Source organism: Mya arenaria, chromosome 15 (genome assembly GCF_026914265.1).
Source record: "Mya arenaria isolate MELC-2E11 chromosome 15, ASM2691426v1".
NCBI classification, from domain to species: Eukaryota; Metazoa; Mollusca; class Bivalvia; order Myida; family Myidae; genus Mya; species Mya arenaria.
This window is the reverse complement of record NC_069136.1, coordinates 8,956,760-8,972,934: the sequence shown is the minus strand read 5'-3', so window position 1 is coordinate 8,972,934 and position 16,175 is coordinate 8,956,760. Positions and strand designations below refer to the sequence as shown.

The window sequence follows — 16,175 nt, the reverse complement described above, 5'->3', positions numbered from 1 at the left end:
ATTCCCTACTGATGAATTTTTGTGTGCAAAAACGTACCTACATGATTTACAAAGCAATACTATATATATGAATAGCAAACACCACATAAATTCTACGGCCATATGTTTTGTGTTCCTCAATAAATCAGATTAACGGCGTATTTCAAATATTTAGATATTTGCGACTCGAACGTTGATGCTTGTGAAAACACATCATGGTTAACTAATCTGTATAAATAAAACAGTTTTAAGTGCATACAGATACAAAAAACAGCAACATTATTTTTGCTCTCATCCCTCGATATGGACAACATCAAACAATTTCCCTCGAGCTCGCATATAGGTAAATGGCCGTAATCATGATCACAGTCTCGTTATTCTAAATACATCGTTACTATCCTCAGTCCACTTAATAGCTATCCTCTTTGCAGTTATTTATTTGCTTCATCTATCCCCAGTACACCACCAGGGCATCAAAAGGTATTAATATCTCCGTAACAACAAAACATATCGTATTGATATCTTATACACTACTAGATAATGTAATTACAATGAAAAAGCTCGATTCAGTTTTTATTATTTTCAATTTGTTGATTTATGTTTGAAATCGTACCACATAAATGAACATTTGTGAGCGATCATGCAACTTTCGGCGATAATTGGACAATTATACAAAAGAGGAGACACATTTCCATCAAAGTCGTATATTGCACAGGATCAAGTTATTCAAAAAATTTCAATTTCGATAAATATATCACCATAAAATACGAAAAATGATAGAAAACTTTCCATGTGTCAAAATGAAACGCTTATCGATTTATCACTTTTTGAGCTGTATCCGGTGTCCGTCCCCCCCCCCCCCACAATGTTATAAATAATACATATTGTGAACAAGTTAATGATGTTAGTGCTTAGGATTCCTGGTTAAGAACCTGTAACGCATGTTTGTACACCCTGGACTGATACCATTCATTCACAACCGAAGTTAAACTACAGTAAACAATTCGAGTTTAATTTTGAATTTGAAAAGTATCTTAATTTAGATATGAATCGGGGGGGGGGGGGGGGGGGGGGGTACACGTATTCCGAATCTGCAAGGGTTTAAGTGAGGTTTTGGAGCTTGATATGCAAGATGGCGACGAAACCATGACGAAATAGGATTTTTGGAACCTGTTTTCGCCTGGTAAGTGGTATAAAGTATATATTTCAAAAATATCATGACGCGCATTCGGCTCTACAATTACCATGCCTCACTCGGCTTTTTATTTCATGCGTCTAGGTTGAGGAATAAAAAAGTTATTGAAGGAAAACCTTCGACCAGTCTGTTGTTTACAAATATGGGAAGCGAGAATTTGATACTTTTTAGGACGTTTAAGTTTCAAAAACACATATTTTTGCAACGGTTTCTGCTTTAACATTATTTGAATGTGGTATTTTAATTTCCTGACAGTTCCTTTGCTGTACAAGAGCCTTCATGGTAATTTTATTTTGGTTTAACCACCTAAATGTGTGCTAAAAATAGTTCAACCACCTTTTGGCATCTGCACTGAAATACACGTTTATAAACGAAAACAAACTGTGTGACAAAGGTTCCATAATATTATGACAACTTTCCACTATATTAAACTATCACGTGTTGAATACTTTCTATAAAAATATTTTTAAAGCGATTTATTTGTCTTTTATTTACTGTCTAATTTTCTTTTTCTCACATTATAAGTACTTACAACCAACTGATAAAAATAGAAACTAAAACAACCTATTACAACCTCCAATGAATGATACGTATAAAATTGCATTATCGAGATAACGACTATGTTCTCACTCTCTTGAAATAAACGTTGGAAGGTGCAATAATGTTGCACGCATAGAACGAAAATGAAAACTATTCAATACTAATATGGTTAAATCTGAATCCCATTTTTGGCTTGCTTGTCCTTTTTACTATAATTTACGTCCGCAATACCATATTACCAGGTCATGGAATACAATGAATAAATGTAGGGTTTGAATGTCAAATATATTTCCAATGCTTTTCAACGACGTTTTGTCAGCATCGATGCAGTTGCTTCGATCATAGCTAAAAAGTACAATCAATTATGTAATTAATCTGTTTTGTATAATAAGTACGTGTGAACTGTTATTCTTGGGGTTTTTTTTTTGTTGTTGCTTTTTTGTATTTGTCACTTTTTCAATCTATGTTCATCTCATTCTATGTGTATTGTTTATGACCAAAGGCTGATGTATTGCTAATACGGCCAATAAAACGCGAAAACTTGGTATTCAATGATAGCAAAACGAATTATATTGTCTGTGTTTATTGATGTATGGTGACGGTTTGTTATAACTTTCATTATTTGTGTGACGTGTAAAGCGAACATGAACATTTTCAGTGAGAGCATAGGCTGGAGTATTAACTTCAACAATTCTATCAGTCATTCAACAATTCTATCAGTCATTCAACAATTCTATCAGTCATTCAACAATTCTATCAGTCATTCAACAATTCTATCAGTTATTCAACAATTCTATCAGTCATATGTGATTAGACATGATCGATAATTTAAGATAATTAATTTTTATTCGTGTAGGAGATTTGACCATATGGGTTAAATCATACTCTACTGATGTGGATGACCTTTTTCTTACCCATGAATGTATTTGAGTTTCGGTTGTACTGAATATTATAATCGCCGATAATATGGTACTCTTTTTCTTTCATATCAATTTATTCAAGCTGCTTTTTATATATGCATCAATCAATTTCTGTGTAAAATCTAGAATCTAGATGAAGTTGGGAAGAAATGGTTTTGAGTCTGTATAAAATATTTCTATCCATATCGATTCAAACTTGTCCTTTTGTTGTTTACATGTGTATGTGTTTAAATGGTACATGTGTAAGTTATCTTTGATATAGATGTGAATTCCACTACCCCTTTAATTGTATCTATCCAGTAAAATGAAAGTATGGTTGGCGATATTTTAAATAGTATTATCTATATTTCCACGCGAAATTATTTACCAAAATCCGAATATATCAATATTAGACATAAATATGTATTTAATTTCACTTAATTGGGGCATACGATGATGCACATTTGAGAAAACGACATGGAGACCCCTCTCTTTCCATAAACAACTTTATTTAAAGAAGGTTACACCTTAAGTCTAACACCACATAATATACAAACATAACTGTCTTACTTCAAACGCATCAAGGCAATAAACAAAGCAATAATAATAATAATAATAATAATAATAATAATAAGAATATATCGAACACACACACGCACGCACGTACACTTGCACGCACGTAAACTCGCGCGCACACATGCACGCTCCACACACGCACACCCACGCGCACGTGCACGCACGCACACACACACACACGCGCGCGCGCAGGCATACGCACGCATGTACGTACACACTAACACACACACGCTCCACACACACACACACGCACGCCTACTCACACACACGCAGGCAAACGCACGTATGAACGCACACACGTACACACACACACACACACACACACACACACACACGCACACACACACGCACACACACACGCACACACGTTCACACACACGCACGCACGCACGCACGCACGCACGCACGCACACACACACACACACACACACACACACACACACACACGCAGGCAAACACAAAAGGCAAAAGTGGACGTATGTCATCTCGGTAACGCTACTAAATACCTTTTTCTCCTTGACATTAACTAGACATTCGTCCAAGCTTCATCGGATCATGTGAGAAAACAAGATCTTGAACTGTTCCGAGCTATTAAGCCTAAGCCAACATTTCTCGGCAACTCTGCATATTGTCTGTTTTTCTCACCGGAATAATATAATATATAATACTGAAGCGACGCATAACATGGAATCACACGGATGGGTTGACAATCAATCATGTTCATGGCTGGTCGTACTTCCAATCAATTTTCCCTATCAAATAAATGCATTGGCAATCATTGCTGGGAATTCTAGGGGCGAAGGATCATGAAAACAATCAACCAGTTCCAGTATGGCTGTACATTTTATACCTGTCATCTAGACGTACACGTCCAGCACCGCTGCCGGCGACAGTGGCTCAGTTAAATTGATGTGTGCGCCTTCCGGTGCTCGCGGGTCGAGGTTTGTGTTCATTTAACGCAATTGAAGGTAGGTGTTGTCAGTTCTCGATTATAAATAAAAGAGTTGGGGCAGCGGAATGCACACCCCTTAATTTTACACGAGTTGTGCATTTAGCAGGTATCATATATGGTAGCGGGTAGCGGGTATCATATATGGTAGAGGGTAGCGGGTATCATATATGGTAGCGGGTAGCGGGTATCATATATGGTAGCAGGTAGCGGGTATCATATATAGTAGCGGGTAGCAGGTATCATATATGGTAGCGGGTAGCAGGTATCATATATGGTAGCGGGTAGCGGGTATCATATATGGTAGCAGGTATCATATATGGTAGCAAGTAGCGGGTATCATACATGGTAGCGGGTAGCAGGTATCATATATGGTAGCGGGTAGCGGGTATCATATATGGTAGCGGGTAGCGGGTATCATATATGGTAGCGGGTAGCGGGTATCATATATGGTAGCGGGTAGCGGGTATCATATATGGTAGCGGGTATCATATATGGTAGCGGGTATCATACATGGTTGCGGGTATCGTATATGGTAGTGGGTATCATATTTGGTAGCGGGTATCATATATGGTAGCGGGTAGCGGGTATCGTACATGGTAGCAGGTATCATATATGGTAGCAGGTATCATATATGGAAGCGGGTAGTGGGTATCATATATGGTAGCGGGTATCATATATGGTAGCGGGTATCATACATGGTAGCGGGTATCATATATGGTAGCGGGTATCATACATGGTTGCGGGTATCGTATATGGTAGTGGGTATCATATTTGGTAGCGGGTAGTGGGTATCATATATGGTAGCGGGTATCATATATGGTAGCGGGTATCATACATGGTAGCGGGTATCATATATGGTAGCGGGTAGCGGGTATCATACATGGTAGCGGGTATCATATATGGTAGCAGGTATCATATATGGTAGCGGGTATCATACATGGTAGCAGGTATCATATATGGTTGCGGGTATCGTATATGGTAGTGGGTATCATATATGGTTGCGGGTTTCATATATGGTAGCGGGTAGCAGGTATCATACATGGTAGCGGGTATCATACATGGTAGCGGGTATCATACATGGTAGCGGGTATCATACATGGTAGCGGGTATCATACATGGTAGCGAGTAGCAGGTATCATACATGGTAGCGGGTATCATACATGGTAGCGGGTATCATACATGGTAGCGGGTATCATATATGGTAGCGGGTATCATATATGGTAGCGGGTAGCAGGTATCATACATGGTAGCGGGTATCATACATGGTAGCGGGTATCATACATGGTAGCGGGTATCATTCATGGTAGCGGGTATCATACATGGTAGCGGGTATCATATATGGTAGCGGGTATCATATATGGTTGCGGGTATCATATATGGTTGAGGGTATCATATATGGTAGCGGGTAGCGGTTATCATATATGGTAGCGGGTAGCGGTTATCATATATGGTTGCGGGTATCATATATGGTAGCGGGTAGCGGTTATCATATATGGTAGCGGGTATCATATATGGTAGCGGGTAGCGGTATCACATATGGTAGCGGGTATCATACATGGTAGCGGGTATCATATATGGTAGCAGGTACTATATATGGTAGCGGGTATCATATATGGTAGCGGGTATCATATATGGTAGCGGGTATCATACATGGTAGTGGGTATCATATATGGTAGCAGGTACTATATATGGTAGCGGGTATCATATATGGTAGCGGGTATCATATATGGTAGCGGGTATCACATACGGAAGCGGGTATCATATATGGTAACGGATATATATATGATGTAATTCAATGCAAGAAAATGTCAACAAATTTCCCTTATGTAACAAAACAATGTTGGCGAAAATTAACAAACACTAATGCTACGGTGTACGTTCAAAATTTCCTCCGATTCGTTAACTGTACGCCTCAACCATTCACCGGCCCCTGGGAAGGGAGGGAATGGTATATATGTACATGATTATATGCAGCTTACTCCACACGGTTACAGTTTTACAGCATTTTGTTCAGTGTTATACAGATGTCTTACTAAACAATCAATTTGGTGTTATTTTAAGGCACACTTGTAGAAAACGTTATTTTACAATATAACTCTATTTGACCAGTTCTGAAACAAAAACGACACAGTATCGTAACAACGTCACATGTCATGAGTCTGAGATGGTCATTTATTAATATAATGTGCATCTACGTTTTTAAGTACAGTTTTTATTGCACACTTTGATTAAATTCCACAGCAAGCACTCGCGGCGCTCGTATTTCATACACAGATAAGTCTATCAGTTAGTTCTAGTCAATAAAACGTTAATGCGGCTGTCACCAGGATGTCCATTATTGATGAGGCTTGCAATACCAGTAACCCTTCAAATATGTAACTACAAAGGCGCCTCAACCAGTTACATTAAAATCGTTTGAAGGTGATTTGTGACAGAGGCGGGAACAATGTCTATCATTGAGCTGATCAGACAGATACAGCAGCTTTAATAAACTGCAAGCATGATTAAAAGAAACCCACATCCCACTCAAATCATTTAATATAATTTCCCTTGATTGCGACATTACACAAAGTTGGGGTGACCGAATGCATTAGCAGACGATCAGACGGCCTTGATGTGCACGATAGATGCACGGGAGATGCATGAATTAATAAATAACGACTGTGATGCGCATTAATGATGCAGATTTTAAGCTGGTTTATGCATGATATTGTTGCTCAACTGAAGCAGTGTTATCAGCACTTTTGTACTGTGCACAAAGGCGAGCAGTTACATTTCGCATGTTCCATCTTTGCTGTTGTTTAATCCTGTAATTGCTGAAGTTTATTCCATCCAACACTTCAATGAATGCACTGACTGGACAGCCCACGAGGGTCACGGTTACATACATGCTGTTTATATGTTTCATGGTTCATTAGGACAGTGTCGCTCAGCTTATTTTCGTCACAATCGAGAGTAAATAGAAAACACTAAACCCTAACTCGAACTTCACCGATTAAATCATTAGGAATCTTAACAGATCTGCAGGTCTGATTACGAGGCAGGATTTGTGTGTTTCATTTAATAAAAAGCCAAATATCACTGAGGAACTCCTGCCACTGGCAATAACAAATGGTTTTCATGCCAAATCATAAAATCTGGGCAAATAGTTTGCATAGTTTATCTTGAAAGCTTATTACAAAATATTTAAAAACACACACTAAAACAACAGATGCATGTTAGCTCTGTTGTGGCTTATGAGTCCAGCATTTAATATCAGAAACAAAAACACGCAGGCATAACCGTTTTCAAAATACAGTCGAAACTCGTTATTTCGAAGTCGTCGATACCTAGGAAAAGGTTCGAGTAGTATGATTCTGGTAGAATATATATTAAAAAATAAATAAACAGAAGCCATCTCTTTAAAAAAAATGCATTTTAATAGTTATTTTACAGAGATATTTAAACGTAGACTATGCAGTAGTTAAAGCGTATACTCCAAAATAAGATGATAAATGCAATAATGCCATCTTGGCTACATGAAAACACAATAATTACATCCATTAAAAAGCATCAGTAAAGCATTTGCACGTGCATATCGCCATCACGTGCACTGATTTCCCGCCATGTCCCCATGGAGTACGCTGGAACTATTTACAGTGTATATCGCATATAATAAACCATGGTAATTACATCATCCTATTTTGTACCAATTTTCTGGATAATGTCTAGAAAATATGCCATTGCAGTCGGGCAATAATAGACAACATTAAGAGCCCGTTAATGAGAAATCAATCCCTAGTATCGGTATATGGTGCTGGATCACAGTCATGTGTCTGACAGACTTGTTAGAGATATCTCAGTCTGCTGCCATAGTATTGTTAGTACAGCCTACTCGAGACTCAGTGGTTGCTTGCATGGATAATTCATGAATTACGTTCTAGAACTAAAGCATATGTATATATTATAATATATAGTACAACGAACAAGGTAATTTCTCGCGTGGCTGTATTTCATATAACATAAATCAGAAATGATATGTGTACAGTTGTGAAAAAAATCAAACTTAAATAGTGTGCATATTCAAGTTGTTTATTAACATGTTAAAAACGTACATGTATATTCGTGGTGTTACGTTTTATGTTTTGCCATACATACTTTATGTTTGATCAAGTGACTTTCATATATGGATTATTTTGTGTATTGGTACATATGACAAACTTAAATTATTGTTTAATACGCAAGGTCGTACGGTGATTTGCAATTCAGTGAGACAATAAAAGGTATGTAACTTATACTCGTGTGCGTCAACTCGACTCCACTCTACTTGAATATCTGTACTCGTATCTCGATTACGTCTGTCATCTCCCACTGATCTTTTTTTCTAAATGAGAAATAATTTCCTGTGGATCTCTCTTTTGAATTAAAAGCATGTATAATCGATGAGATGACATTGCACTTAGAAACATTGATAAAACAATACTTTGTAAAGAATGTAAGTGCTAAATAATCGTACTGGCGCATTTATCAATAGAGTTTTATCATTAATCAAGATGGTCCAAACGCTTGTATTCAAGTCTGCGGCTTCACTTTGCCGACTATCCAAGACACGCGGTGATTAATGAATTTCTGCGATATTGCTTAAACAAATAAATTGATCCGTTTCAAAACAATACCGGTGAAGGTAGAAGTTCTACACCTACAGTGGAGTGGGTTGAAATGCAAATGTTTGCCATGCGCAGAATATCATGCATATTTTATCAACTTCCGGCGAAGTAGAATTAATTCCACTTCTGTTGTAATAGGGCATGTGCAAAAGTAAGTAATTAAAGGAAAGCTTATTTCAGCTTGCTAGAAATCAAAAACAAAACCCTGAACTTACTTGTCGTTTTGTCGCCAGGTATACGGAAAGGAAGGTTGTCTAGCAACGCACAGAGGAGCGCAAAAGATGATAGTTGCCTAGCAACGATTTCCAGCAGTGTCAGAACTTTACCAACGAGCAGACTAATATTCTGGATTAATAAAAACAACAAAACTGAAGTTGGTGTTGGCAGGAACGTGTCTAATGTCAGATGAAGCCATAAGCGATTAAAACGATATAGTGATTTAAAAAGAAAACATATTTTGTATGCTTGTGTATTAGGAATAGTAAACGTCCATGGTTCAACATAATTATTCATGAACCAACGAAATTTGAGTACATTTAAAAGAATGAAATTTACGTCCGTGCACATAGCTGGGATAGTTCGTTGACGGGAAGTAGTGTCGGGATACCGGAAGTGATTAAGATGTTTGGGGAGCAACGACATCCGTGTCGCCGGTCTGTTTCACAGCAAAACTTCAGGTGAGAGAACTCAATACAATCCTAGACTAGGCAAATAACTGAATCATAACAAACTCTAACACAATTGTATTTAACAGTTGACTCTGGCGTCTCTGACATTTAAAACGTTTACGACATTACCGCTACAAACATTCCACAGCCCATGAAATCAAAACTTATGAAAAAGTTGTCTTTTTAAACATGATGGCTCTTAATATACTGTAAAGTATTTTGCTATTTTATTGAGTTCTTAATATAAACCAACTTTCTACAGATTTGATGAGATGTACTATATGAAAACTATCTGTCAAAACAGTGTGTTACAAACCCCTCATGGTACATCATTGTAATCTCATACATATGATACTATGTTGGCACTGTTATGTTGTGTCTGCGAAATTATACTAGACCTCAACATGATTGACAGAATGCCTATACAGTGTCTGTGTATTTTAACATATTTTTGCTGCTTCTGGAAATGACTGCGTATATACTACACAATTATAGCTTATTCTAGCCTTGAACCTTTGTTTTCAAAGAGGGGGAAGCTTATCTTGAACCTTTCTGTTCAAAGAGGGGGGGGGGGTAGTCTTGAACCTTTCTGTTCAAAGAGGGGGGGGGGGTAGTCTTGAACCTTTGAATTCAAAGAGGTGTGGGGGGGGGGCTGGTCTTGAACCTTTCTGTTCAAAGAGGGTGGGGGTGGTCTACAACCTTTCTTTTCAAAGGGCGGGGGGGGGGCGGTGGTCTTGAACTGTTCTTTTCAAAGAGGGTGGGGCGGGTAGTCCTTGAACTTTTGTTTTCAAAGATGGGGAGGAGGGGGTGCATATTAGAGTGTATACCTTTTGAAACCTCATCATAAAGAAACTGTTTTCATAATTTCATAAGTTGAATATGGCTCAACGTGACAAACAACAAACACAACTTAAAATATGAATTGCAACATTTTAACAGGAATAAATACTTGAGCTGGACATTCAGTGCACACGACTCTGTGAAGAGGTCTACAATAAATCCCATATTAGGATAACTAACAACTACGTTTCTCCGCAAGAACTCATAGACAAGATCGCTTGTGAGTAATATGCCATATCCAGGCGTATAATTACTGTTTGCTCTAATCATGGGGCCCGAAATTGGTTTCCAGGGGCAATATCAGTTCGCAGATCACTGTTATGGCATCCCAGATTATCGGCATTGATCTGACAATAAAGTTAAAGTAATAAATGAATGGACGAGAACTAGTCCCTGCCATTCTGTTGGACAAACACTGGCATTGTATGTATGGTTTTATGTGCATACTGCCCACATTAAAAATGTATACATGCCAGAAAAAATGTAAAAGGAGTTATCGAAGGCAGACAGAAAACATGTATAAGCATTGGTTAAAGGCAGAAAACATGTACGATGTTTAAAGCGTGAATTATTTCCTTTTTCTCAAGACTCGTTTGAACGTAAAGGAAACAATTATAACAGAACATAACAGCACATAACTGAACATAACTGAACATAACTGAACAGAACAGAACAGAACAGAACAGAAGCACATACAGTTTGTCGTCATAGAAACAGTCATCAACGCATGCAGAGACGCATACAATAATACATGATTATGGTCATATAATAACGCAATGTTTTAAGATAGCAAATTGCATCCAGTTGAATTTTATCTACAGAGTCTCATTTCTGATTTGCCTCCATGATAAATACAGGCAGCTTATGTTACAATTACTTCTTTTCAGAGTTAAGAAGAGTAATTCATTTGAACGTATTCGGTCTGGCAAGATAATAACTAGGTATATAATGATCTCTTAATTGTTTCTATATATCACATAATAATAATACAAAATGATATTCGTCTTCAAGATCATTCGATGAACATAATTCACATTTCCTTTCATGGCGGGGAATACACGCATGTATTTTGCTTAATATTGTAAACTATGCATTAATAACAAGACATTTCAAAAGTGGTTTTTATAATGGTTTTGCAAAAATAAAGTATTCCAGCTCAAGATACGTATACAAGGTACATATACAGTTGTAGAAATATAACACTGTTCCAAGAACAAACGTTCTTGCAAAAATACATGTCAGTAATTGAGCGCGTGGAAGTAGATAATTTTGATGACTTTAGAATTGGCTAAACTTTCATAGTAGAGATGTCTCCAAACAAAGGGACAATAACATAGAGGATGAGTGTGGATGTTTTTAGGACTAAATATATCTCCGTCGGTACTTTATGTGCTGTTGATAATGTAATTGAACGAAGTTTGAATCTGAAGTGACTATTGACACGCAATAAGGGTATATGTTGTAACAAGCTATGTCACTGCCACATGCAACTCTTCGAAACTGCGTCATTTGCTTCACATTGCAATCATTATAGATAACGTTCTAAGAACTAATAAACTTGCAACTTCATGAAAATTAAACTACGACCCAACCTCTTATGGCCCCATTGAAACGCTCAGTATTGCAACTGCCAACATAATGCAGCGGAAAAGTGTTTTTTGCTCATTGCATGAAAGGTTTGCATCGGTGGTTTTACGACATTGATTTGCCGTAGACACGGAAATATTTCACGTAAATCCTACGCATGAAGTTCTGACAATGTTATACACGGATCCCGGAAGAGAATGTACTCGATATTCAAACAAGTTGCTTTTCAATGCTCGTCCTAGGCCAAACAGTCATAAACTTGACACGCGCATTGATTAAGAGAAATCCAGCCCCGTCCTTCATCCATCACTTGCTGACAACGTATAACAAGGCCGCCATTGTAATGTATCTGTCTGAACATGGAATGGATAATTAGCAAATCACGTAAATATACTGGAAGTCTCCGCAGCTGTAGGCGAGGTTTCCAGGGAGCGTATTTAAGTACTAGGGCCGTTTCATTCAGAGTCCTTGGAGCGATACCATACCGATTAATATATATATCTCCAGCAACGCAATACTACTGTTGAAAATACATGTATATGAGGCCAATTGTATACAACTATGCAACTTATCCGCAAGTGAGGTAAGTTAGCAGACATGGTTATGGTTCAGGTAACCGGACCATACCTACGAAATAAGTGCCGACTCTACCGTGTTCAGGCTGTACCAACTCCAGTACCGCAAAACGAAATCAGGTATTGTCAAATGTAATTTTTGACATGTTAAAAGAATTAATGCGCTGGTGTTACAAGGTGCAGTGTGTGTATACCACGTGATAAATTACGTCATAAATGCTACGTCGGAAGGCAACTTTTTGCTTCGAATAAAGACTTTAAACAAAGTTAACTTCACCATTTCTTCACCATTTAAAATGAAACGTTGCGCAGTCTACGCAGCTTACGGTGTCCTGCCTGCGGTCTTTTACCAGAGTTTGAATGAGGGTTTAGTTTCTTAAAACACTTCGACAAACCTTTCTACAATCCGGCCGTCTGACGGATGACTGTCAAAACATTATTTTGGAAACAGGTTTGTCGAAGTGTTTGAGGAAACTAATCACCTTATCAAACTCCGGTAATAAAACGAAGGCGGTGCTCTTAAAGCGGCATAGACTGCCCTTTGTTTCATTGAAAATGGTGTAGTAAAATAAAAGTTATCTTTGATTTAATTCTTCATTTTAAGCAAAATATTGCCTTCCGACGTAGCATATATGACGTAATTTATCACGTGGTATACACACACTGAGGTGGGGCGTATGATGCTATGCGGTTAAAATAGTGCGAATTAAAATACCACTGTATTTGAATGCGTTCAAAATATTGCAACGTTAATGTGAATATGAAAGCAAGCCGAAGAATAAAAATATGTGTTAGGAACCGAGGGGAAAATACAATTATAGATAATCACGCAGAAATTGACAAAGTTTTGACTGGAAGACCCTGTCTTACTTTACCTACAACAAATTCAAAATCTGATATCATTTACTAAAATTGACACTAGCTATACCTTGCGAGATAAACAATGTTTATATATTCTACTATATAAGGGTGTATCAGTTACTGTTATGAAACTAGGTAATTGTAATTAAATTCATGAACTTACATTACCTATTCCTAGGTAATGACAGGCACTTACTGGTTAAAGTTTGGGGTCTTTCTCATTTTTTGGATTAATGTCTGATAACAGAATTGTATAAAAAAAGAGTAAAATCACGCTTGTCACGCCTACGGCCTTTCTAGGTCTCCATTATAGTTTGTTGGTTAAATATCTTACTTTTTAAAAAAGAAAATAAACAAGCAATAATAACTTTATTTTCCTATTCCTTATGTTTCTGTTTAAATATGTAGTTAAAAACCTTTTAAAGCATAATACTGAATATTGCTTTGAAGCCATTCCTCAATGACGACAATAACGCTCTTACATACAGTCTAATTACAAAAGCCTACTTACGGACCGAGATGCAGCGGGTGACCAGTTTACAGACAGATGACCCATCGGAGGGGACAACTGACCGACCACCCGCTGGGCAGGTTCATGAATGCAGTCGTGGTTTGAATCTGATCCGCCGGTTGATTCTCTGTTTGAACGCAGTGACCGAATGTTTGACCAAATTCCAGAACGGCTAACCCGATGTCGAGACCGACCATAGCTGGCTGGTCGGCTCAATAATCGACCGACCAAATTTTTACCGCATGGTAATAAGTACCCAGTTTCAACGTTTTCAAAATTTACCCGACTAATGTGGGGTTGGGATCCAAAATTGGATCTAAGATTGATGTAGCCAATCGGACTGCGTGGTAAAATCACTTTTCAACAAAGGGCCATTTATTAACGGTCGGCCAGCGCAGTTTTTTTACGATAAAAATTGAGTAATTCGTTGAAATATGATGTATGTGGTCAATAAGCTACAGAATTTGAGTGGAAACGTTTTATATCCCCCTTCTGGGACGTATTTGCTGAAGAGAACGCCGTAGCCAAAGCAAACCAGAATTCATGACAGTTTTATGTTACGCTGTTATTTCACTTGTAGCATTTTATTGGATCATCGTAGTCTGTTGACACTGGTTGAAACTGGAATTGGGGTTACGCCATAACTTTAATATGTAGTAAACATAAAAAATCTACATTTAAGTTATGGATTCCAGAACTAGGGTTCAGTATGCAACGGGGTCAAAATTTAATGTTACACTGGCGACCCTTACATTTTGGTGTTAGGGCGCCGAAGTTCGTATACTTGTACGTGGTTTAGCATAAAACACATCCAGCTGAATATTCATAGGCAGCTCGTTTGACCCTCCAAAATGACGGATTACAAGGCCGGCACCAAAGGCGTCTGATCACGCCGTTTTTGGTTTGCAAATTCCCGATCTTAATCAATCAGAATAATATTTCCATAGATGTGTAAGAGTCCTGTATTAATTCTAAATCCGGGGCACCGTGGGACGTCAGCCTAGCGAGCAAGTCCCGGACGTCAGGCGAAACTGCGGTCATTAATTAAGGGGAGAAAGGTATGTGGCCGATGCGTTAATTATTTACTCGGGTTGTCTTCAATATATTTCTTAGAAAATGCTGTTCTTAGTTATGGATGATCTGCAACATAAGAACACTTCGGATTAAAAACTTCTAAATTATGTTCTCTCATTCATGCGGAGATGGACCAGAATTGATTGTTTGTGTGTTTGTTTGTTTTATGCAAGATGCGCTTAGTTGCTTTTTATTACACTATATCTTGAAATGAAGACAAAACACGCAGGCACTCACACCCATATCAGCCGATTACTCGCGCACGCACACGCACACGCACACGCACACGCACACACACAATAACAGCGAAAGGAACATTTAAATAAAACACTTGCTAAAATTCTTACCTGAAGCAAAAAAACCCCTAAACTTTCAGTTTTACAAGTATTTTTGGAGTTGTTTTATTACTATTGTGTGCAGTCCTGGGCCAAAACTGCCTACGTGGAGTTAAGCCATTTGCGGTATCTGGCTGGCAGTATTTGCTTGAACTATATCTTCGCACGAAGTTAAGTGGTATTCTTTTCTCAAACAATCTTTCAATGAAATCACCATATTTTCTCAGCAGATGCGACCGCCAGATAATAGTTTATCAATTACGAGACGGTTACACATACAGATATTGAACTCTCTTGGCGCGGCTGATGAATGTGAAGATAAATACAACAAAACATGCAGATCTTGTTATAAATCATTATCTGACAACATAATTGGCTAACAAACTAGTCGACTAGCCAATTTGTACAATGATATCGGACAAGCAAAAACCATATAATTTCTCACCCGTGTTATCTTGTCCTGTTTTCTTTCCTTTGCGTTTAGTGATGTACTTCTAGAAAGTTGATTTACTTATAATGATAAATTATGAGTTGAGTTGAGTTGAGTTGAGTTGAAGAACTACTTATGTATGTCGGACGATTTTAATGAAACTTGGAACAAACAATCGTCAATCGTTTTCGAAATAAATACGTCACACTCACCGATGGGTATCTGTAGTCAAATGGCGTGTCCTAATTAATAGCTTTCTGTCATAAAACTTAAAATTAATAACTTTTTCTTATATACGCATACTATAAAGAAAGCAGTAAAATTATATTATTCTACTGTTTTAACAACGTTTGCGCCAAAATGCACGTTTCCGCTTAGGGGCGCTCTAAACCAACAAACTTCGGAGGAACGTGGTCATGTAAGGCATGCCGACTTAACAACTTATTTATTTACGTTAGCACGTCGGCTTCGTACCATTGTGGCGGGAAAAACAACTATCCTTCAGAG

At 37.9% G+C, this 16,175-nt stretch overlaps 1 pseudogene; it reads left to right on the top strand.

The window, feature by feature from the left end:
- The first annotated feature begins 4,140 nt into the window (after positions 1-4,140).
- The window catches only part of LOC128220161 (tyrosine-protein kinase SRK3-like), a 62,987-nt pseudogene continuing 50,952 nt past the window's right edge, over positions 4,141-16,175 (top strand).